General features: G+C 44.7%; 1 protein-coding gene and 1 long non-coding RNA gene across 7 annotated transcripts in view; one reads left to right on the top strand and one right to left on the bottom strand.

Annotated features, from left to right (window-relative positions):
- Nucleotides 1–23,945, bottom strand: part of TENM3 (teneurin transmembrane protein 3) — a 615,102-nt gene extending 591,157 nt beyond the window's left edge. For all 6 annotated transcript variants that reach the window (XM_066380117.1, XM_066380120.1, XM_066380118.1 and 3 more), the window contains exon 1: nucleotides 23,876–23,945. The gene's annotated coding sequence lies outside the window, so the exon portion shown is untranslated. The remainder of the gene's footprint in view (nucleotides 1–23,875) is intronic.
- An 81-nt stretch (nucleotides 23,946–24,026) lies between these two features.
- Nucleotides 24,027–25,714, top strand: LOC136402605 (uncharacterized). Its single transcript, XR_010751007.1, has 3 exons — nucleotides 24,027–24,611; nucleotides 24,837–24,982; nucleotides 25,300–25,714. It is a non-coding gene; the product is annotated as an uncharacterized lncRNA (long non-coding RNA).
- The last annotated feature ends 374 nt before the right edge of the window (nucleotides 25,715–26,088 follow it).

The raw sequence follows: 26,088 nt of genomic DNA, 5'->3' as shown, positions 1-26,088 counted from the left end.
CTTGAGAGATGTAACAGACTAGAAGGAAATTCAAGCTTGTTCTTTATATTAAATAATATTAAGATAATATCCAAATTTAATGCAGTTACTGATACTCTTTATCATGAAATAAGTATAGTTCTCCAATGAAAGTAGTCATTTCTTTGAAAGCTATAGGGAAGCACAGGAATTCTTCTTCCTCCGTGTGTCATTCCCATTACTTATTATATACTTCCTGAATCTAATTATACACTGAGATTGTGAAATAGCATAATCAATGTACTGAGGCAAGATATTTAACTGAGAAACGAAGTTAAGCTATTATTTAATACAAGGGAAACTATTACTTCCAACCTGCCATTATTAATTCAAGTTTCTACTAATTATGTGAAATGTATCATTTAAAGCATAATTGGAGAAAACAAGCTTTTTGTGTTTGTTTTTTTCCCTTTAAAAAGGCATCCTTTCTGATAAATGTCTCCATTTTGTACTACCAGATGTCTTTCTGTATCCTCTCACGCGTTCTGATTTTATTTTTATAAGTGTGAGAACAGTGAAAATGCCAGCCATTGTAGTCAGTCAGCTTGAGCTCCAGCATAGCGAGGTGTTATCTTGGTGGATTTTACATAAATACTGGACTTGAAGTACACTCTGTTTCTTGGGATCCACAGCTCACCCTAGAGCAGGCCCAAACCCATCTTTGATTAGTTGCGTTTTATAGGTAGCTCACTGTAATGATCCCATTTTAAATCCAACCCAGCCTATCAGCCACAAAACCAACTTAGCTAAAGTTCCAAATACAGCGTGCTTTTTCTCTTTACCTTTATGATGCTCTAAGTCTCCAAGACGCTAACCTTTAGCAATTATATATAATAAATAATTACGCACGAGTAAACTGGACTTTCTAAAACGGCAGCAGGGATTCGGTCAGGAATAAACTTCAAAGTTCATCATCAAACTATTCATCGACACGCTACTTGCATACTGTGGGCATTTTTGCAAAATGTTTTGTGGTTCAGGGTGTGCGGCCACAACGATTCCCCCGGCAGCTTCCAAGTGATGGCAAAAGCTCCAATCGATGACGCCGCGGAAAAGGACATCTCAGAGTTCATTTGTGCTGAACGGCTGTGAGCCTGCGGGGTCATCTTCCTTCGATCCCACGGCTGAAGCAGGGGCAGCATGGTCCCCTTCCCTCTTCCCTCGTGACGGGCTCAGCGCCGAAGGCCCTACGAGCACCTGCAGAAGAAGGTGCCGCGAAGCCAGCCGCCTTTTCCACTTCCCGAGGAAAGTTGCAACCACGCCTGAAGAAACTGTGCTTTAACACCTGCAAGTTTACTGTACCTGTGGGAGAATAGCCTTCCGGAGCCACTGCGCTAAAACGGGTGATCTTCACTAACGAGACAGTGGGTCAGTGAACACGCATACAGGTGGGAAACCGCTCTGACACCTGCCGGGGCCCCTAAGAGAGGGGGGGAGGAGTCAGTTCCTCCGTGTGCGGGGCGGCTGTCAACCCACGTGGCCACACGCTCCAGCAGCGGGGCAAACACTTAGGGCACTATGTAGTCGTGGTGGACATATTTCCTAAATTAAATCCCATTAATATATTAAATATAAAAATAGAAATATGTATGTTAAGTATGAAAGTTATTTCCTGAAAGCCTCAGAGATCCTGATGGAGAAAGTTGGTTTTCGAAGTCGTCTGCGGAAATAACCGGCCGACTCCGCCCCTCCCTCCCGGCTGAAGACTGACCCGGTGTCCCAAGGCCTCCGTTGACCACGTGACTCAAGACAGCTCACTAGAAGGGGAGGAATGAGAGGGGATAGGTAAGAAAAACTGGGTGGTGTATCCAACCCAGAGGAAGCCACAAATCAAAAGTCAGTTTACAAAGGAGGATCCAGCTTAGTCTTAACTCCATGTCTTTGCAAAGTGACGAGGGGACATTTGGTCCAATGAAAGGAAATGATGAAGTAATGTTTCAGGCATCAGAAACTTCCTAAATATAATGCAGAATCTTAGCCCTAATGGAGCTTATGACATAGGAATGCAAACCCCCAAACAATGAAATGGGTCTTGACTGTGTATAACTGTTCCTCTGCATACCACCAACCCCTAAGAAAAATGAGGTCCTCCAGGAGTTTCCCTGGAGGCGAGGGGACCTCAGAGAGGATGAGATTTAAACCAGTGGGTGTTAGACCCTGACTGTGTGAGAGAGACACCCGGGAGTCTTTTTAAAGTTAGTCTGACCAGGTCTTAACTCCACAGACTCTTTTTTTTTTTTTTTTCCATTTTTCCAAAACTGGAAACCGGGAGGCAGTCATACAGACTCCTGCATGCGCCCGACCAGGATCCACCCAGCACGCCCACCAGGGGGCGATGTTCTGCCCATCTGGGGCGTCGCTCTGTTGCATCCAGAGCCATTCTAGCGCCTGAGGCAGAGGCCATGGAGCCATCCTCAGTGCCCAGGCCAACTTTGCTCCAATGGAGCCTTGGCTGAGGGAGGGGAAGAGAGAGACAGAGAGGAAGGAGAGGGGGAGGGGTGGAGAAGCAGATGGGCGCCTCTCCTGTGTGCCCTGGCCGGGAATCGAACCCGGGACTCCCGCACGCCAGGCCGACGCTCTACCGCTGAGCCAACCGGCCAGGGCTAACTCCAGAGATTCTGAGTTCATTATTCTGGGGTAAAACTCAGGCATTAGTGTTTTGTGAGAACTCCCCAGGTGATTTAAGGTGCAGCTATGGTTGGAAAATACTGAACAAAGGGTAGATGGGAATATCCCATTTCCCAGAAGGAGAAAAAAATAGAATAGTAGGTGATAGAACGATACAGCCTCCACCTTCAAGGTGGTTAAAATCTCGTGCTCTGAAAGGCATGCAGAGACTCCAGGACCAGTGTTCTGAAGTCTAGTTTCAGATCCTGAGTCTTGCATTCATTTGTTCATCCAACCAATCGGTACTGATCGAGAAGCGTGTGTGAAGTGATGTGCTACACTAGTGATAAAACAAAGGGAGGCAAAACCAGCAAGACTCCAGCTTTCTGGGCTTCATAGTAAGCGGAAAAGGGAGACAGGACAAGGGGCTTTGCAGCATGTGTTGATGCAGACAAGGGTTGATCTGACCCTTTTTGCAGACTTAAGGGACCATGCTGGCTATGAGGTAGACAAGAGGTACAGACGGAAAGTCAGCAGAGCGAGGAGGAAGCCATTGTGGGGTCCCGTCCAGATGCCTGGCAAGCAAGGCAGTGGTGGCATTACTGACGTATACGGCTTTAAGAGGTATTGAAAAAGTACAATAAAGAACTGGACACTGGCCCTGGCCGGTTGGCTCAGTGGTAGAGCGTCGGCCTGGCGTGTGGAAGTCCCAGGGTCGATTCCCCGCCAGGGCACACAGGAGAAGCGCCCATCTGCCTCTCCACCCTTCCCTTCTTCTTCCTCTCTCTCTTTCTCTTCCCCTTCAGCAGTTGAGGCTCCATGGGAGCAAAGCTGGCCAGGGCGCTGAGGACGGTTCCTTGGACTCCACCTCAGGTGCTAGAATGGCTCCAGTTGCAGTAGAGTAATGGCCTAGATGGGCAGAGCATTGCCCCCTCGCATGCAGGAGTCTCTCTGTCTGTCGTCCCCCACTTCTCACTTCAGAAAAATACAAAAAACAAAACAAAACAAAAACTGAACACGGTGAGGAACTGGGTATAGGTGTTTAGGAAAAGATCAAAGATCACAAGTTCAGATTACATGTTAGTTTCAGGAACATCGAGATATCTAAGAGCTCACGTCAAACAGTCCTGTGTACCTGTGATGGGCACCGGGCTCTGTGGCTCGGGACATCCTGGTTTAGACTAGTTACGGGCCATTCTGCCCTGTAGTGACCACTCTCACTCTCAAATCGCCCGTTCGGGTAAGTTACAGCACCTGCACAGGAGGGGAGCCAGCCACTCTGAGCTCAGGGGCAGTGACACGAGCAGGTCGCGGTAGGAGAAATAGTGTCCAGGGCCGTCTGGAAGCAGGACTGGAGACAAGATGCACAGGTGGCAGGAGGTAGAACTGGCGCAGTCCTGGGGGCGGGGACTGACCAGAGCCCAGATAAAGACGCGACAGAGAGGAGGACAGCGCGGCGGGTGCAGAATCGCATGAGACAGACCAGGACGGGCCACCAACAGAGCCGAGTGGCGGGAACCGGGCTGGCGTGAAGATGGCTCCTCCACCACCCCTGGGGTGGCCGAAGAGGACAGTGCCCATACGGAAGGGGCGGCTCTGCTCCCCAGGCCCGGGAGAGGCCATCAAGAGAGCTGTCACGGAAATGACAAGGCCGAGGTGAAATCCCCCGCTCTGCGCGACCACTCAGCAGGTCCATTCCGCACATCCTCCCTCCACGTCCTCCCTGCACGTCCATCCCGCACGTCCTCCCTGCACGTCCATCCCGCACGTCCTCCCTGCACGTCTATCCCGCACGTCCTCCCTGCACGTCTATCCCGCACGTTCATCCCGCACGTCTTTCCTGCACGTCCTCCCTGCACGTCCACCCCACACGTCCTCCCTGCACGTCTATCCCGCACGTCCTCCCTGCACGTCCTCCCCACACGTTCATCCCGCACGTCTTCCCTGCACGTCTTCCCTGCACGTCCGCCCTGCACGTCCTCCCCGCACGTCCATCCCACACGTCCTCCCCACACGTCTATCCCGCACGTTCATCCCGCACGTCTTTCCTGCACGTCCTCCCTGCACGTCCACCCCACACGTCCTCCCTGCACGTCTATCCCGCACGTCCTCCCTGCACGTCCTCCCCACACGTTCATCCCGCACGTCTTCCCTGCACGTCTTCCCTGCACGTCCGCCCTGCACGTCCTCCCCGCACGTCCATCCCACACGTCCTCCCTGCACGTCTATCCCGCACGTTCATCCCGCACGTCTATCCCGCACGTCCTCCCTGCACGTCCATCCCACACGTTCTCCCCACACGTTCATCCCACACGTCTTCCCTGCACGTCCTCCCCACACGTCCTCCCTGCACGTCTATCCCGCACGTCCTCCCTGTACGTCTATCCCGCACGTCCTCCCTGCACGTCTATCCCACACGTTCATCCCGCACGTCTTCCCTGCACGTCCGCCCTGCACGTCCTCCCTACAGGTCCCTCCTGCACGTCCATCCCACACGTCCTCTCTGCATGTCCATCCCGCACGTCAATCCCGTGCATCCTCCCCACACGTCCAGTCCACACGTTCATCCTGGACGTCTTCCCTGCACCTCTTCCCGTATGTCCTCCCTAAACGTCCACCCTACATGTCCTTTCTGCACGTCCATCCCGCACGTCAATCCCATGCATCCTCCCTGCATGTCTGCCCTGAACATCCTCCCTGCACGTCCACTCTGCACACTTGCCCTGAACGCCTTGCACGTCTGCCCTGACGTCTGCCCTGTGCACCGTCCTCTTCCTTGAGGCCCCTGGCGCACACCATGTGTGTTGCACACATTCCAGGTAAACTCCAGCTCCGCGTGGTTAGCACTTCTAATTACTGCATGTTTCTGCGGGGCTTCCAAAGCACACATCTTTATTTTTTGCATCTCCTTTTCACGGAGCCTAAACCAATGTTGGACTCAAAACAGATGCTTAATAAATAACTTAATGAGGACGTTAGCGCTGAAAAAGAACACAAGGGGCTACCTTACGTTGGAGCCAAGTTACATTTCCCAGACAAATGGTTAAAATTTGCTTTTCAGCAAAACGTTAAGAAATTCTGTGTGCCAGCTAATATGCTAGTGGGTATGTTTTGTAGCATATACTTTTTTTTAAAGAAACAAATAAGATACACACAAATGCAAAGTAACTTTGTTCATGAAATAGAAATATATATATTTCTTACTATATTCAAGTGTGTTTTGTAATTATGTATTTCTGTTTACTATATCAATACATTTTACTTTATTTTTAACAACATAACATACATTTGCCTATTTCTTGAGGACAATTAGCATCTGTAAGACAAATGTCCAGATGAATATATGACCACCACCACTGACTTAAATTTTGACATAGCTCCACCATTTGAAGTCCCTGTGCTGCAGGTCAGAGAAGTGGTATTTTTCCCTGTGCTTAAAAAAACATGAACTCAGTACATTTTAAATGTACAGTTGACCCTTGAACTTCCTGGGTTTGAACTGCTCAGGTCCACTTACAGTGTGGGGCAAAGGTAAGTTTACAGTTGTTCATATGGAAAATAATATAATAGTAAATAAATAATAATACAGGAATGAATGCTGTTTCACGTGCTCACAATTAAACCTACTTTCGCCCCATCTAGTATACATGGACCCCCCCTCTTTATATATATGTATAAATATATACGCACACACATACACACACACAGTTGGCCTGCCATAGCTATGGGTTTCCATCCATGGATTCATCCGGCCATGCACTGAAAACAGTATTCAATCCTGCAAAATCAAAATCAATATTGGAAACCTGTGGACACAGAGGGCTGACTGTGTGCACTGATTTACACAATTTTAAATAACAGGCTTGAGCATCTGCAGATTTTAGCATCTGTGGGGGTTCCTGGGACCAGTCCCCCTCGGACACTGACAAATGAGTGTCATTAAGCGTCTACAGAGTCACAAGTTATAGGCAGATTTTCAACTGTGCAGGGTTGTCAACCATACATTATAAATTTGGGCACAAAATGTCCGTGGAAAAATTTCCTGGAATCTTAAATTCTGTGAATTAAATAGTATATATGTAGGTCACTACAACCATAATGTAGGAAAAAAAAGTGAGCTTTTATGTTCATTTCTTAAAAATACGAACCAGCATACACTTAAAATTCTGACCTTGTCATGACACTACCCCCCCTCAGTATAATACTCCAGTTATCTGACATCATTAGGGATTGCATCTTCAAGTACATTTAAAAGATAAATTTCATTCCTCTTAAAATGTCAAAAATCTTTCCACCGTTTTCAGATAAATATTTGTCAAACGTGTCACCCAGCTTGCCTTCTTTTTTCTCTCGGTGACTCTGGACCGTCACTCTGAGCGCTCACTGGTCCGTTGGTGCTAGGTTCTGCTCCCGGGAAGACACCGTGTCACCTTTCCAGCTATCCGCCGGCCGTACTTGAGTGGCGCATCTCAGTCTTCCTCCCCTTGAACTTACAATTTCTAATTCCTAACCCCGCAGGTCAGAGAATCACGGTTGTTAAGAATTCTTCATTAATTGAAAGGAAAATTCTAGGTGACAGCCCCAGTACAGAGGAGCTCTGTGACAGCTTTTTAGTTCTTCCTAATTTAGAGGTTAATGTTGCCAAAGTCTGACTGCTGGAGAGCGGGTGCCGCTCATCAATACACAAGCAGACACACCTACACCATTACACCCGATATGCACAGAGGCACCCACACCCATTACAGCCCAATACACAAAGACGCACCCACACCCATTACACCCCGATATGCACAGAGGCACCCACACCCATTATACCCAGTACTCACAGACGCACCCACATCCATTACACCCCGATATGCACAGACGCGCCCACACCCATTATACCCCGATATGCACGCAGACACACCCACACCATTACACCATGATATGCACAGAGGCACCCACACCCATTACACCCCGATACTCACAGATGCACCCACACCCATTACACCCCGATACTCACAGATGCACCCACACCCATTACACCCCGATACTCACAGATGCACCCACACCCATTACACCCCGATACTCACAGATGCACCCACACCCATTACACCCCGATACTCACAGATGCACCCACACCCATTACACCCCGATACTCACAGATGCACCCACACCCATTACACCCCGATATGCACAGAGGCACCCACACCCATTACACCCCGATATGCACAGAGGCACCCACACCCATTACACCCCAATACGCACAGAGTCACCCATACCATTACACCCGATAAGCACAGAGGCACCCACACCATTACACCCCAATATGCACAGAGGCACCCACACCCATTATACCCCGATATGCACAGAGGCACCCACACCCATTACACCCCAATATGCACAGAGGCACCCACACCCATTACACCCCGATATGCACAGAGGCACCCGCATCATTACACCCCGATATGCATAGAGGCACCCGCACCCATTATACCCCGATACGCACAGAAGCACACATTACACGGATACACACAGAGGCACCCACATCCATTACACCCCAAGATGCATAGAGGCACCTGCACCATTACACCCTGATACACACAGAGGCACCCACACCCATTACACCCCGATACGCACAGACGCGCCCACACCCAGTACACACACAGCTCACCATGTGCCCACACCCAGTACATGCAGGTCTCACCACGCGCCCACACCCAGTACACGCACGGCTCACCACGCGCCCACACCCGGTACACGCAGGTCTCACCACATGCCCACACCCGGTACACGCACGGAGCACCACGCGCCCACACCCAGTACACGCACTGCGCACCACACCCCGATACGCACAGAGGCACCCGCACCATTACACCCCAAGATGCATAGAGGCACTTGCACCATTACACCCCAATACGCACAGACGCGCCCACACCCAGTACACGCAGGTCTCACCACGCGCCCACACCCGGTACACGCACGGCTCACCACACGCCCACACCCGGTACACGCAGGGCTCACCACGCGCCCACACCGGGTACACGCACGGAGCACCACGCGCCCGGTGCGACGTCAGTTCTCTCCGCGCCTTATTTCATCCCCACGATCAGTCCATAAGTGGGTACGTCATCATCTCAATTTTATGAAAGTTCACGAAGTGGCATATTAGAACTTGAATTTTGGTCTCCAAATCTCACTCCAAAACTCTCAGAAAGCCATCCCCGTGAGCATGACATTCACGCTTAGGGGTCATGGACTACCTCAGTGACTGCAGCCATCCCACCGTGGGATCAATGAGCAGGGCACAGGGCCAGGTGCTTGAGGACAGCAGTGTCCCCAGCAGTGTTTCCAGATGAAGAAACGAAGCTTAGAGACACACAGGGGATGAAGGACAGAAGCGGGATTTAAGCAGACCTCTCCAGTTCCAGAGCCTAACACGGTCACCACGGAGCAATAAAAACAAATGTGCCACACGTTCCTTTTACTCAGTGCATGTAATGGACATGACCTCATAACCAATATGCCAGTTTAGCTTTGTAGATTCCTTTCTTACAGAATTTAGTATCTGGATTCAGATAACATTCAAATGCTAGCGAAATATGTATATTGGCTATAGTTTGCTGTGGGAGCCCCCCCACCCACCCAGTTATAGCTGTATTAAGGGTTTCAAGAGCCTGGGCTCTACAGGTCCTGCTGGGAGGAGCAGGGCAGGAGAGAGGGGCAGCTGGGTGAGCTGCTCCTGCCGCTTAACCCCTTCCTGCACGGGCGTGGCTGCTGCTCCCAGAAGGCTGGCTGGCACCCGGGGTTTCCGTTTTAAAGCAAGAAAACATGTAGTGCGAACTGAAAACATTTTCTTCTCCAAAATGGGTAGAAGAGAATGATATTTAAGATAATCCACAGTCTGGACCCAAGTTCTCTCTCCAAGCTTATGGTGGATCTATCCCCGGGGGGTCCCCTGCTCTGTTCCCCCTGCTCACCCTCCCTCCCCACACACACCCCCCTGGTCCCACACACATAAGGCACATCTCTGCGTGTATCTGCAGCACTGCTTGCAAACTGGTGGCCCAACAGCAGAGCCCAGCCTGCAGACGTGGTGTTTGTGTGTGTGTGTGTGTTTGTGTGTGTGTGTGTGCTAATAAGCCAACATTTAAAAATCTAGAAACGCCACAAAATTCTTATTCTGGCATTTCTTGAAAAACCTCACAATCTGGCACCACTGCTGACCTCCCGTGGGAAGCACGAGTCTCAAGCCGAGAGACGGTGCCCTCTCTCGGGGGAAGTGTGTGCCCTGCAGTCCTGTCCTCCTCACCCTGTGTCTCTGACTCTGAGATGATGTCAACACCATTCACCATCAAACCTGCCCCACTGTCTTTCTGGCAGTAAAGACACGATTCTCTGGACCAGTGTGTCCCTTTTAAAAGTGGAGAAATGAAAGACAAAGAGAACGTCGGAGTTTAAGAAATACAAGAGAACAGGTATCCGTGTAGAAGTGAAGTTTTGGTTTGCAAAGAAGCTGGTCGAGTCCATGCATTTCTGTTACCTGCTGGCATTGCTGTTACCTGTTCATGAACCACCGGGGTTTGCTGGCGCTGACCCCCGCCTCTGTTCCCCTCTTCCAGAGCCCTCTTACCTCTCCACGTCAACTCCTGTCCTCTTCCAGGGGTCTGCACCCCATGGCCGTATCTTCTGTTCTCCTCTAAATGCTGAAAAATCTTGGTTGGTACTACGTGTTTAACGTGAATCACATGCAGTCTTCGTGTAACAGAATCGTACTTTCAGACCTCGAGTGGTCCTAGGTGGCGACCTCCAGCTAATGGTCACAAAGCCTTTGTGGAAAGGCGCTGTTCTCTCGCGAGGACACCTGACACTGATGCGGAGTGAGGGACGGTCTCATTCCCGCATCAGTGAGCTCGCTGACGGGCCCCTTAGGGCCAGGCGCTGTGCTAGAAGCTAAAGGCTGTCTTGAGAGAAAGCCTCTGCTGTGGCTGGGGGTTGTGGGTAAGTGTGCAGCCAACATTGTGCCAAGCTAGTCTGCAGGGACGGAGGCAAATGATCAACTTGAGTGCTTCCCAGGTCACTGGCTTCCAATGCGCCAGCTCCCTGGGCGTCCATGGCTGTGCATGTGTGAAGTGGAGAAGGAAGTGTACTCTAAGGCGTAGGTTCTGATGGCCTCAGCTACCCATTCTTTTGAACATTTGTGAACCCCAGGGGACCTTTGCTGTTTGTTAGTGGGTACTGCCTCCAGTCCTTTTCAATGTCCCATCGAGTTTCAAGGCACTGCTAAGGTCTGTAGAGAGGCTGCATGCTCAGAGCCTCGGTTCTGTACTTCCTTCAGGTCTCTGCTGTTCCAAAGGTCGAGAGCAGGGGTCCCCAAACTACAGCCCGTGGGCCGCATGCGGCCCCCTGAGGCCATTTATCCAGCCCCCACCGCACTTCCGGAAGGGGCACCTCTTTCATTGGTGGTCAGTGAGAGGAGCATAGTTCCCATTGAAATACTGGTCAGTTTGTTCATTTAAATTTACTTGTTCTTTATTTTAAATATTGTATTTGTTCCCGTTTTGTTTTTTTTACTTTAAAATAAAATATGTGCAGTGTGCATAGGGATTTGTTCATAGTTTTTTTATAGTCCGGCCCTCCAGTGGTCTGAGGGACAGTGAACTGGCCCCCTGTGTAAAAAGTTTGGGGACCCCTGGTCTAGAGACTAGTAGAGTACAGTTTCGCCAAGGCAGCAGTTTTTCCACGACCTCTCCCGCTTCCTTAATAACCTTAATTACTGTCAGTTATCTTTTATATCCTGCCTCAACTGGATGTGAAACTTCCTAAGGGTCTAAGATTATATCTTATTTCTTATATTCTTCCCCAGGACACAGAACGCTGACAGAACACATGGGGTTTGACTTAAATAGTTTGGAAGAGGGAAAATACCAGCGTAAATAAGGCACACATTAAAATAAGGGAACACATTCAAATCAGGGCAAAGCTTTGCTACATTGATACATCCTCCTAATTTTTATAGGTTCATTGGCAATGGTCCATTAATCAGTTCTAATACGTTACATATAAAGGGAGGAAATTTTCAAGTTTTTACTGGTAAATAGTACATTTTTTTCCTCCTGAAATATTCTCCAAAGTTTCCGTGAAACAAAACCCTTTTTTTTCCTTCATATTTTGGCCTTAGATTTTGATCAGCTTTTCCCATAATCAATATGCTCACAAGAAAAGTACCAGAAAGATTATGTACCACATGTAAGTCTCCACAAGAAGCTTAATTCACCCCACCCTTCATCCTGCCTTCCTTATATTCCTAAGAATTTCCATAAGGCAACAAATATTCTCTCTAGAATTTCAAATAAGAAAAAAACAAAAATTATTTTGTTCACAAACAACATCTTTGTTGGTAGTGAACACAATAATCTTCTACGTATTTCTAACCTCAGAAATTTCCTTTACTCATTCCTAGACATATCCAGCCTACCTGTACACAGGCATGGAAACACTTCTGATATTACAAAAGAAAGAAATAACAAATAAAGTAGACAGGTTGTCATTAAAAGTTGACATATTTAACATTCCCAATTTTGTTGTGTAAATAACATTAATGCAAGCAAATGTGTTGAATTTTCCTCAAAGAGAACTCTAATTTCTACCGGGTGAAATCACTGTACCATTTGTCAAGTACCCCTGTGACACCAAGCATGCTCCAGCTTGGTCCATCAAGAGAAATACAAGGGATGAATGAAGTTCTTTCTACAATGTCATATTTTAGTGGGTGTTCAGGAAGTGGAAGAAGGTATCAGATTCTGTTTAAAGTTTAAAGGATGACCATCACTTTAGAAAAATGTCCCACAGAAATGTGGAACCAGCTGATTCAGTGGAGCTTAACTCCATGATCATGTATTTGTTCTGGAGAAATTCCTGACTTTGCAGTGATGTTCGCTGCCCAGTGTCAGGGAGGCCACAGCCAGCCGTGCTTCATTCTCTGCAGTTCTTCCCAGAAACCACTCACAGAGGATCTGCACCGTCCCCAGACCTGGACCCAGCGCAGCTCTGCTCTTCTCTAACCTTCCTCTATCCGTAGTTTATACAAAGTGAGGGGCACAGAATACATGTATTTGCAACTACATTTGCCAAAAAAAAAAAAAAAAATCCTCAAACAGCTGTGGGCACAGCAAAGATTAGAATCTGAGAGTGGCTTAGAATGATGAAGAAAGGGATTGGAAGGGTTCAGCTACAGAGCCGATGAGCAGAGAGAGAAAGCCTGCTCTTCAAAACCTTTAATCGGTATGACTTTCAGACACAAAATTAAAACGCATATAGTCTCAAAATGAAAAACAGTCAACATGAGCACTAATATGTTTCAACCAGATCGTTATTTTAAAGTGTATTAAACCTTGTGTCTTACTAGTAATAAAGTGGAGATATCTCCATAAAATATTTTAAGTTCTTATTTAAATTCTTCTGCCAAAAATCTTGTCATTAAAACTTGATTACATCTAGCTAGTTTGTAGGTACTATTGTTTATGTTTTGACATACTTTTACCAATTATAAAAGCCTGACATCCTTTAGGAGGCTTGAGTATTCAATTGTCATATTAACGTGATTATAAATATAATCTTTTAAAATAGTTTCCTTATTATATATATTTTCAATTTAATTTTTAAGAATAAAAAATGGTTTTTAGATTTGTATATCTTTCACAATAGATATATATGTATATATAAAACCATAAGAGGATAGGAGTTCATGACCGGAATATGAATATTAGAAAGAGCCATCTTTTATAATTTATAGTATGCTTTAATGTATAAGTATAGAAAATCCTGAATTATTAAAATTGTAAAAAAAAAAAGTTCAATTCTTCAATTTAAAATTTTTATAATAAACTTTGCTACTACTCTTGTTGAACTTGAAGAAACTAGTATCCTCGGAAGTAAGAACCCATTTAATAAGGCAACTGATTGCTTATAATAAATTATGATTTTTATGTGTCATGGGCAACTGTGTTTTAGAATTAAAATAATCATAATTAATTAATAGTTGGTATTTTTAATATGATAAATTGTGTTCTATTTGACCTTCACTAAACGAAAACTAATAGAAGTATAAATATAATTTATTGTGCAGTCTGACCACTGAATTTTTAATAATTTCTTTTAACAGAAAATAAAGAGTATTTTGACACACTTTTATCAAGCTCTAAATGTTTTACAAGAAACTGTTCATTCTAAATGGAGATATAATTACACAACAGAATAGCCTATCTTTTTTCTTTGTAATCTGTGACCAAAGCATGCTATAATATCCTATTTTACACACATGTTCAGAGAAAATTAACTAACCTTCAAAATATGTGATGGTTTCATTTTCATATGCTGTTATTTCTTTCTCAAGTGCTTTCAATATTACTAACAGGGTAAAGGCTTACAAAGAACTTCAAACAGGCTCCGGACCAATCAGACACAGGCAAGCCATGTCAATGATACCATACCCAGCAATAATCAATTCTCTGGTCATGTGGTATCAGTGGAGAGGCACCCTTCGAAACTTTTCTGGCTTCACTATCCTGCATCGAGTTACTGGATTTTAGGACTTGAATCTATTAATGCCTAAAATATATTTTGGACTGAAATTCTACATAAATATTAGATTCAGTTAAAAAACCAATTAACTTTTTAAAAATAAATGAAAAGATAGCCGAGCCGGTCAAGTGCCACTTGGTAAAACTATTGTGCAACAGACCCTGGGATCACAAATTTAGGGGAGAACATAGAAGCCTCATCAAAGACTGGCAGCATACCCACAAAACTTCCTGTTTCCAATGGGAAATCCTTTGCAAAGCAATGAGGACTTAAAAACTGCGTAAAACTCCGCCACCAAAATTAACCAGGTACACCAGTGATTCTTAAACCTCCAAGAACCAGAAACTCACCCAGAAAAACCTTGTGATACTTCCGAGTAAAAAAAAATGCATAATGCACAATAATAATTTACATCTATTCCTAAATCCAATGATTAGGGTCCAGACTTAAGAGTAAATGATAAAAATTATCCTAGAAAGTATCATTTAAAAAAATAATAATAAAAAGGTAAAAATAAAACAATAAAAATAAATCAGTCCCTAAGAAGTATACATTAATAACCTTTCCCAAGGCTGAGAACTACTAATACTTTGCTTTCTTCAACACGGAAGCTTTGCAACTGAAATTACAGGTTTTTCAAAAAGCTCAGGTGGTAATTACACAACCAATTCATATACCTTATATCACATTTAAGTGATCCATTAATGATTTGTTGTAAGTAATTTACATTACTCTCTGCTGATGGATAGATAAATAGGAAATTCACTAAACTTGAATGTCAGAATTCCGATCTGAAGTGCAATAAGCGTTTTAAAAGCCCCTTTCAGCAGATGATGTGAGAATTAACTGAGGGCATCTCATGAAACCAGCCCTCTTCTAACGTCCTCTCCTTTGTCGAAGACAGCACACACCTGCAGAGCTGAAATGTGTTACTAGAGGTGCAGATTTCATAGAAAGCTTGAAGAAAAAGAGACCAGACTTCTGTCATGGCCATCTTGACTTAGGGTTGACCTAACTGGCTAATAACATACTTAAATGAAATGCAAGATTATACGAACTGTATCGAGATTACTTTAAACTAGAATATCAATAAATAATGTCCCTTAAAATGTAACTTTTGTATTACAAATGCATTACTGCTGTTTGACTTAAGTAGAATAATATAAACACACTACTCATCTTTCATTTCTGTAATAAATAGCTTTTTGGATAGCTCTATGGATACTAATATGTAATTTAATTATTTTTATTCTTTCTAGATTTATCTAATCATCTTCATTCCTTTTAGTTTTCTTTAAAAACATAAATTGATGTTAGTGTATGTTTTGATTCAAATATTTTTAAATCCCTTAATTATGGACTAAAGAGTATATTATCCATACAAACAAAAACCTGAAGTTCTTGTTAGTGGAAAGACATAAGAGATAAAACTGAGTACAAAGAATTCAAATGATTAAGGTTTATTCACACACATCATCAGTAAAACAATATTTAAATTTGAAAAGATATAAAACAAAACTTTCTGTTTTGAGACTTCATTTTTATCTGCAATGTATTGGGTTTCAGATCTTTTATGCAGAACATGAAAATAAGTTTAATTTTAAAATTATATCCTGTGCAATGATTCATTTTCCTTTAAAGTTATCACACTATACATATACTATACCACATGTAATACAGATTGAACCAATACAGAAAATTATAACACAATCAAAATGGCACAGAAAACATTAAAGAAGTATTTTACCTTCAGTGAAGTATTGAGTCAAAGTCCATGCCACACGTTTAACTTTTAAAATTAGTAACAAAGGAAAAAAAAATACATCTTACTGGTAAATCAACTTAACATGTCAACATTATTTATAAATTTTGTTGCAATGCCAGCGTCTTGTCAATCATTCAGAAATTGATTGTGCTAGGACAAAAGTGACCACTAAGGAAGAATTTTGTTCATTTAATTTTTCAGTCACAGGAAACGCTGCACAGGGTAGTCTAGTCACATTGCCAAGGAGAAGCTACGGGGAAGGAGGGGAAGGGAGGATTCAATTCTGGCTTGACAGGTACCGTTTTCTAACAAGTGATAACTTTGTTTTTTAATTGGAATTTATTTTAAATGCTAATATGCTAGCACCTTCATAGAAGTAAAACAAATTAAAAAACTAACTCCCAAGTAGAAATATCAACTTAGAGATATATATCAGAGCTAGAATTCATCTGTTCTGTCCTAATTTAAAGAAAAACAACCTGGTAGAAGTTTTCTTCAACCTTCACCCCTTTCTGAACCCAAATCCATCAACAGCTTGGTAAGGCAGCAAATATATTCTCGTTTTCCTTGAGGGTCTGATTATTTTCAAAAGCTTTCTAACTTTTTTTTGGGGGGGGGATATTTCTTAAAGTATTAGAGATCATGCAGAGGACTAATATTTCAGCCATTTTAATGGTACCAAATTATTCTACTACTTTGATGCTATTCTCCAATTCAGCAACATGACTGTAAGAAAGAGTGCCCTATTTTGTGACAATGAGGAGACAAGGTATGCTTGCTATTACTATACCTTTTATTCCTTTATGATATTATACTGAGTTACTTTTCCATATTTATTCCAATTACTAGATTAATTATTTGCAGTATTTTTGCCTATTTTTTATTACACAGAATGCAAGTGAAAAAGTTTATATTTACAAGTATTCATTTAATTTTTGCTTATAAATATAGAAAAATGTAGTAACTCTGTTCAAGATGCTTTTTTTTTCTTTTCTTTTTTCTTCAAAGGAACAAAAGTCACAGGTTTGTTCTTCAAGAACTATAGCTCTGACAGCTTTCTTTAGCTGGGAGTTATTATAAATTCTGAGAGAAATAAAATTTACAGCTGTCTTCTCCTGGTTTTCATAATTATTTTAAGTGACAAGGCCTGCGCCAGCTTTTTTTTTTTTTTTAAGAGCTATTTAAAAGAATCATCCCTTGCCAATTTTTTCCACCTACATGTTGACAAATTCCCAATTCTCTGATAAAAGCTTTAGCACTGATGTCACACTTTTAAAAAGGACTTGGTAAACAGAATAAACAAGAAGCAGACCTTTCTATAGGTCCACTGTAATAATTAACAAAAGAAACATATCCGAATCCGAACGTATTTGCATGTGCTTCATGCAAATCCATGATAAAATGCTTCATGCGTTTTCCCTTGTAAATGACATTGAAGTGATTCCAGTCCTGTGCCGACCTCTCTCTGCACAACATACCGTTCAGTGTGGAGTCCAAGAACAGTAGCTCTCCTAACAGCCTACTCCAGCACACAAGCCACATGCTGGACACAATGGGGTACTGGACTGGGATGCTCTTGAGGAAGGAAGGCCCCTGCCTTTGGAGATGTCTCCGTTATCAAAGGGAAGCCTCACTTCCTCGCACTGATAGGGTGCCCACCGTTCTGATCATAAAATATTAGTTGAGCTTAACTCCAGATGAAATAATCCATTCCAATAAAGGAATAGCTTTTCTTCCCCCCTGGGGAAAGCAGGAACCACAAATCCACATCATCCTTCTATTCAGAAGTGCTTGAGAATCTGACTGAAGGAAGGTAGTCATTGCCCAGCTGTGACTTCTGTCTAAATTATGGCAACCTGAAGAGGAATTACCACCGGAATTCTGGCAAATGTAACTAATAATCGAAGAAATGACAAAACGACTAAAATCTCTTGATTATGAGCCTTATCTCCCAAGATAAGTAACCTTGCAAGGCATTTCCCACTGATCTTTTAAAACAATTGGAGTGTATTTTAAAGTCTCTTTATTAAATTTATAAATATAAAACAATAAGTTATAAGGTGTTCAGTCCCATATACAAATAAAATATACCTATAAATAGAGAGGTTACTCCATCTTCTTTTCTCCATACATAGGAAGAGCCACACACAACATTTGGAATTTCTCTGATGGATTTTTTAGAAACTGATAATATTAATATTCGCATGCAGGGATCTAAAACCCATATAGGTAAAAGTGAAAAAAAATTAGGAGTTAATTTCCTTCTGTACTTACACAATTAACTCAAACGACAAAGTTTGCCCCCTTCTAGACTGCTTTTCCCACAAAACACTGCTACACACAGAAAATGTTCAAAGGACCATCACTCTTTGTAAAAGACAACTCATGTTTTTCTTCTTCCTCTTCTCCACTCCTTTATCTATCTCCTTTTCATTCCAAAGCAGAGACCCTATAAAAACATAGCTGATTACCATGAAATAACGACTCCGTCCCTCGAAAACGCATCATCGCCGCTTCTCCCCAAATTCTCTAATAGAAGTGAAAAGTATTCTTTTACAATATCTGAAAAACACTTCATCAGCAAACAGCATCCCACAGTACCTTTCACATAACTGAATATAAAAATACAAGTTTGACTACCTTGAGGGATTCTCAAAACATTTCATTTCCAATGGGTATAATAATCTTTTATTTCTTTCTTTCTTTCTTTCTTTTTTTTTTTTTTACATGCTCCAGAGTAAGCCAGATGATGATCAATATGGGGAAAATGATTTTTTAAAATCGCCACATCTCCATAAGGGACCATCTACCCCTTCACTTACAGAAAAGAATGGAAACACAGTTTGGGAAAATGACATTGTCCTCCACATTGCTCCTGGACTCATCAGACCCGGCCACAACCTCACTGCTGTCTCCTCGGCGAACACTGCCACCTACCACGATCTCTCTTGGAGAGTCAGTTCTGCCCCAGCCAGCCTAGTTCTTCTAAGAGTGCACGACTGTCATATAGGGCAGTAAGTTTCCTTATTATTATTATCTGACATATCAAATCATATAGTTTCAATCATTTACTCATATTACTTAGGTGTGTTCTTATGATACTTAATTTGCACAGTGACTTAAAGGATAGAGAGAGAGGCGGATTTGAGTAGACTACTATCTTTTACAAGAATTCTATATAGATACTCTGGCTACCCAGTCACCTGAGTTATTGAATCAAAACCATTTAAAAAACTATCAGGATTCTTTCAAATGAATGTTCCCTTTTGTTGTTTTTGGTGCATGACCCATCGATATATGCCCCATGCTTCTGTTTGGTAGTTTATATTCTCCAGGCTACCTAAATTAAGGCTTTGAAAATGGCATTTTAATTTGCATTATTTTAGCATTTAACAGTGTTTTAAATGGATGTGTTTAACTGAAAAAAACACTAAGTCCATGTAAATAATTTATCGTTACAAAGAAGACAATTGAAATATAATGAACATATACCCTGGCAAGTTTTGTTTTGCCTGGAAGTAAGGAGTAGTGTCACTGTAGGAACTTCCTGTGCCTTATAAAGCAGTCACATCTTTATTAAAAAACCCTATATACTTTAGGCATATTAGGGTACTGCCTCTACTAATCTTAAATTCTACACTTTACATATTTTATTTTCCTGAGACTACAAGCCTGTGTCACAGGAAGCAACGCAGCAGCATGGACCGAAGCCAAAGGAACCTTCAACGCGCATGGTCCTTCAGAAGACAGTAACAAGCTGATGAAGGTGAGGCCCGCTAGACACAACTAAGAAACACACGCAAATACCACAGTAGGGTTGAGAACAGTCACCATCTGTCCAGATGTCCAAAGAAGATAAAGCATCACCTCCACATGCAACACCTTTCATTAGCAGGATTATACCCACCCCCTTGCATGCAAAGATGTAGAGCTATATAAGTCGAAGAAATCCTTGAAAAACTCAACTAGATCACTGATATAAACAAAAAAGGGGGGAAAAACCCCTAGATAATATATGTTTATTATTTATGACTCAAAGGACCATAAAACCCTTTGAAGAGCAAGAAAATATACCTTGAGATATATAGTATTTTGGGGGGAAAGGCTATTTTATTTGAAAGCAGATTAATGACTTGATTCCTCGTGCTTTGTATAATTCTTAGAGGAAGCCCAAATTAAGTCCCCCCCAAAGGATGTTTTAATTATGAGGAGAAATATTTTGAAACTCTTATAAGCCATCACACTTGTTTGGAAACAAATGACTTCTCAAGATGTAGAAGTATTACAATCAATCACCAACCAGTTAATTCTACATAATAAGGCAGGTTTGGGCCCAGGCTGATCCATGGTGGAATGCTGTATCTAAAATTGATTACAACAGCACTTCAAATAAATGCAGCCCTCCAAACCACTTCTTTGCTCAGAAACATTAATCTCAGTTAGAAAGAGAGCTTCATAATGGTAATGCTTGGTATAAAAAAGTATGAAATAAATCAGTTTTTATAAGACATGACAATTAATCTGTTTTGAGATTAAAAAGATTTTTTTTTTTTTTTTTTTTTGGCACAAAATTTCCTAACAGCTGATGTTTCCAAAATCAGGGTTTAACTATGTGCTACCAGCAGCTTATATGAAATAATTGTAAAGACTGAGCTGTTAAAAGTTTGACCAGCCCTGCATTAGTGTGCTAGCCTTCCAGTCTACTTCTTTATTCTGAACGCACATTAAATTCTTCTCTGAAACTATCATTCCACTTTATACGACAAAAATGAACCCTAACTGAAAATTCAAAGGGATGTATAAATTGGTTGTGGGTCAGGGTAAAAGTTGGATGGCAAAAGTATGTTCTGAAAGTCGAACTGGACATTTGACTATCACATGAGACACTGGGCAGAAAAACAACCTGCATCTGAACATGTTTAACAGGTTTCCAGAGCACTCAACACAAGGGCAGGCAGGTGGGCAAGCCGCTAACGCTGCAGAGGAGACTGGTGCACGTGAAGGGTAGTTAGGACCTTGATGGCATCCCTCAGCCACTCAGAAGCCAACATTTTAAAGGGTGAAATCAAGCTGAATAGAAAGGAGGTAATGCAGTTATTAAAACAATCAGTATTAATTAACTAATGAAGTTGTCTTTTCCGGAGCTTTTATATCAGATTATGACCGTTTTCCGGACTTATTTCCAGCTCCATTGTAAGCACAATAAACTTCAGCATTTTCAAACATACTTTCAAAGCTATTGCAAAAACTTTATTTTATTTTATTTTTTTTTTGGACCTCAAGCTCAAAGTCGATCAAGTATGTCCTTGCTAACCCTACACTTTTGCCTGGTTTCTCACTTCCTTGACTGTCTACAAAGAGAACAATTACTCTTGGCTCGCAGAAGCAAAGCTAAGAAAGATGAGCTTGAACTTCATAACTGGATTGTTATTGTTTAACTAGCTTTTCTTTTTGAGTTCGTTTAACTTTATACACTCTATTTCGGTGTATTATTTTATTCAAAGATAAGCATCCTGACCGTTCTTTGTCTTCACCCTAATAAGGCTGTTTTCCTTTTCTAACCAAAGATTTATGACACGCCTACAAGATTATAGTAAGAAAAGCCTCTGTAATTTACCTGAAACATTTCTTTCTAGAAAATAAACACAGTCATGCAAAATGATTCAATATGGAAATATAACTAGTCACAATTGTACTATGAACTTATCTGCTCTATTTTAAATAATCAAGCAGTCCTCATGAGGCTCTGTATTTTCTGTTGTATGGGTTGCTAACATCAATGCTACTGACACAAGATATTAATATATTTTCTAGATTTGTAAGCACTGGCACAGTTATTAGTATGTAAATACTTTTTTTCATATAAATGGTGTAGTATATGTAAAATACATTTGTTTTATTTAAAGGAACTACTTTTTCATATAATATTCTTTTTAAAATTATCTAAAATAAAGTATGCTTTCTACTAGGAAAAAGTAGTACCTTTGAGTCTTAGAAATATTAAAATTCATGTTAAGAAAAGAAAAAGCAAGATTGTTAAGGAAAATGCAAGAAGAGACATACAATCCTGAAACACACAATAGAGTAACTAAACTCATTATCAACCTCTATCTTTCAAGAATTTAGGAATAATTTGTGAATGCCATGACATTTGAAAGTGGGATTAGCAAGTCTTATTACTGAAGTAACCTCTCACTCTTAGAGCAAGAATTAAATATTTGCTCTGCATTTAGAATCACAAATCAGAAGTTTCAAGGCTCTTAGAAGAATTTCATATATTAAGAAATACAAGCTAGAAGTTTTAGATAATTAAAAATGTATTAAGAAACACACAAAGCAAGATTATTGGTGCATTTGTAAAATCTTTTGTTTCAACTGAAATATTAAAATCCAATTAAAATCCATAATGAATTTTAATTATACAGTTACTGAATTCTAAGCACTGTTCCCAATATGCTAGATAGACGACAAATACTTCCCTAGGTAAGCAGTTGGGAGGCAGGGTGTGTGTGTGTGTGGGGGGGATGTGCTTCATATTTTAAAACCAATTCACTAAAGGAATCAAATCACCAAGTTCTGTTTAGTTGCATTAACACAGTTTGGTGTCCCCTTCCTAGCTCTCCAAAGGTACCAGTCCTGTCCTTTTCTTTTTCTTTTTACTTTCTTTAGTGTTGCCTCCTGACAACAGAGGGAAAGGTAATGCCTGCACATATTTCTAATTTCCAGTGAAAAGACCACCCAGTGGATTCTGCCAGAGTCTACAGACGTTTGACAATTACGTTGTCGGAAGATAAGGAGTCGAGCACTGCCAAGGGCCCTGCTCTGGTGCAGCCCAGCTGGCTGGGGCCCTGTACAAAGTGGGTGGACAGCTCGCTCTCTCCTCCTTCCATCGCCTTTACCCGAAAGTACGGTGCCTCAAAACTTTTCTCTAGCTTTCAATGAGAATGACTTCAGAAAACAAATGCCCTGGCTGTGTTAACACGCTAGAATTACTTGTTACTGTTTATCGGCAATGAGAATTAGCAGCAGGTTACCACTCCAGCTACCTGAAGATGAGGTAGAAAGAACAGAATCCAAACCGCAGAAATAAGGTGTTCAGCAGAGATCAGACCTAACCCACTTCAATCTAAGATGTTCGAAGCTCCTTCTCATCGGCTGTAAAGCACGATACAGACTTCGATTGAGTTGCAGACTTTAAACATCTGTAGGTTTTTAAGAGACCAGATCCGGATATCTGTCTGTGTCCGGCCCCAAAACCAGAGTTTCCAGATCAAGTTGCAGTCGAGATCCACCAGTCTGCACGCACGCCACCCCAAGCCCTCGCTCCCCGCCCTTCGCTCCTTCCCAACTTGGCGCCCTGGAACTCGGAGAAGCCTCGCTTCCACTTCCTGGGAAAGCGGTGACATTCCGGGGCTCCCCGCTCGCTCGCTGGACGCCCCGCAGGATCTTGCCCGACACCTCCTCAGAGGACCCGGCGCCCCGCCACAACACGGGGGACCCCCGGGGATCTGAGAAAGCGCGGCTGGGCTCCCTGCCCACGCTGAGCGCCCAGCCTCTGCGCCGCCCTTCTGCGGGACCCGGCTCCGGTCAGAAGCCGGTGCTGCCCGGCTCCCTGGGCGCAGGCCCCGGCGAAGTTCCCACCTGAGCCGACAGCCCGAGGTGTCAGATGCGCGGGAGGGGCGGGGACGCGGAGGCCGGGGAGCCGGAGGCCAGCGCGGGGAGGCTGCGCTCCGCGGAACGCTCCTGGGCCACCAGGCTGGCCAACTTGTGCCGCCGCCCGGAGCAGCTCGGGGCCGGGGGAAGGCGCCGCCGTCCCCGCCGCCGCCGCCGCCGCCCGCCGGCCCTCCCGCTCCCCGCGCCGCGGCCCGGGCACTAGGACCCCAGAAAGGAAGCAGGACGCGCCGGCGGCGGCGCCGCACTTACCGCGCTGGCTCGCCCGCGCCGCCGGCTCGCGACCCGGCCGCAGCCGCTGCGTCCACGGAGCCGCGCGCACACGCAGCACTTGGCCAAATTCAAAGGAGCCGGGCGAGGAGGAGGAGGAGGGGGCCCCGCGGAGGGAGTGGAGTGGGGGAGACGGGGGGGTGAGGGGAGGGGAGAGAACAGCAAGTGTTACAACTTCCTTCCGTGCCCACCGCCCGGCAGCGGCGGGCGAGGGACGCGGGAGGGGAGGGCAGCGCGCGCGCAGCGCCAATGAGTTCACTTTCTTTTTCTCCCCCGCGCTCTCCCCCTCTCCCTTCCCGCCGGCCCCTCCAGCCTCCTGCTCGGCTGCGAGGCCGGGCCAGAGTGCTCGGTTCTGGGCCCGGGATCGGGATCGGGAGGATGGAGGCGGAGAGCGAGGAGGCGGAGGGGAAAGGTGGCGAGGCGAGCGGGGCGCCGTGCCGGGGAGCAGCATCCAGGACCCTAACCGTGTGGCGGGGGACGCGCCAGGCCGAGCGTGCTGGAGCCCAGGCGCGTACACGTGTCCGCGTGTGTGAGTGTGGGAGCGAGGCGAGGAGGGGCGAGGAGAGGAGAGGCGAGGAGAGGAGAGGCGAGGAGAGGAGCCTACCAAGCGCTTCCCCCGTGCGGATCGCGGGAGAGCCCAATCCCAGGGCGAGCGGGACCCGGCTGCGATCATTTATAATCCTTGACTCCTTCGCTCCGCCACTTGTCAAGATGACAGGTACTTTATTTCTTCTTCTTTTCTTTTTTTTTTTTTTTTAATTAAAAAAAGAGATTCCCCGTTTACTGCCTTTTTCTGTCAAATGGGATTTGCCGGACTGAACCACGTTCACCGCCCCTCTCTCTCCTCCCTCCCGCCCTCCTCCGGGCCGCGTCGGTTCGGGAAAGCACGGAGGCTCCCTTGCTGTGACCAATCAGTGCATATACTACTCTGGCCGCGATTTAGGGGTCATCCATGAATAACACTTCACGCTGATGAATGGCTCTTGCCAGCTTTCGGCTCTGTTGAGGGGTCTGCCTGCCGCTGATTGCAAACACTAATGAAAACTTGCAGCACCATTTGAAATTCACACGCACCAACAAAGTGCGCGGGTACGTGCTCGGGTCTGTCCTTTTCCTCTCCAGTGGCAAGGAGGAGGCGCAGGGGGAGGGGCGGGTAACTGCTTCGGACCTAAGTGGGAACACTTGTCCGTGCAATCAAACCTCTCACCTTCTTAGAAAACTACTTTTCTTCATCTTCCAGAGGGTGGGCATTTCAGGTCGGCTGAGTCACCCGAGGAGGTGGGAGGGCAACCCACTGCCGCGAAGACGGATTCCGGGGCAGAAGGGTGTCGTTACGGATTCCCACCCCCGGTAGGCGGCCCGTCCTTTACACAGCCTGTGAAAGTGACCTGCGCCTTCCTTTCCAGAGTGTCCTCTCCTTCAGACTGAAAAACTCAAATGACCTTCAGACGGGAGAGAGGACTGTAAATACTCTTCCTTACAATCCCCAGCTCGGCAATGTCGTAGAACAAGTGTCCGCGCTCGGATTTAAACACAGGTCCTCAAACCCGTTGCGCACCTGCCGTGGATGGAATCTGGAGCCCACTAAAAGCTCCAAACCCTCCTCGCCCCCCTGCCCCTCCCCCACCATTGGCAGCTGAATATCATCCTTGCCTTGACTTTGCTGGGGGAGGAAATAAAATTTGACTGCTGTCCACCAAACACAAGACTCACTTTCTACTCACTCAGGCTCCCCTGAAAACCAGGCTGCCGGCCCCCTAGCCCCTGCGCCCTGCTGTGAGGAATGTCCACCTGCACAGCTGGAAGTTCCGGCCGCTCCGGAATTTTGGAACACCCTACCCGCCACCTTCCCGGAGCTGCCCTCGGGCGCCTCCACCCCTGGCACCTGCAGGTACCGTTCTGCTCCGGGACTGGGCGGCGGCCCGGGATGGGCCAGCTTGGGTGGCTCCTGTCGGGGCGCCCCAGCCGACCCCCGAGGGTAGCTGAGAATCAGTGTCCGGGGTGCACTTGCCCTTGGAAGTGTGGCAGGGGTGCTAGCGCTCTCTGAACCCTCTTCTTCCATCTCCCACCCTGAACTTCAGAGCAGGGGGTCCCACCACCGACCAGGACAACAGGCACCTGTGATTCCCGTTAGAAGGAGATACACTTGCATTTGTAACTACATGCAACTAGGCGCTGGGACAAGAATCAAGCCT

This window comes from Saccopteryx leptura, chromosome 4, assembly GCF_036850995.1.
Source record: "Saccopteryx leptura isolate mSacLep1 chromosome 4, mSacLep1_pri_phased_curated, whole genome shotgun sequence".
In the NCBI taxonomy this organism is placed as follows: domain Eukaryota; kingdom Metazoa; phylum Chordata; class Mammalia; order Chiroptera; family Emballonuridae; genus Saccopteryx; species Saccopteryx leptura.
This window is presented reverse-complemented; position numbering and strand designations above follow the sequence as displayed.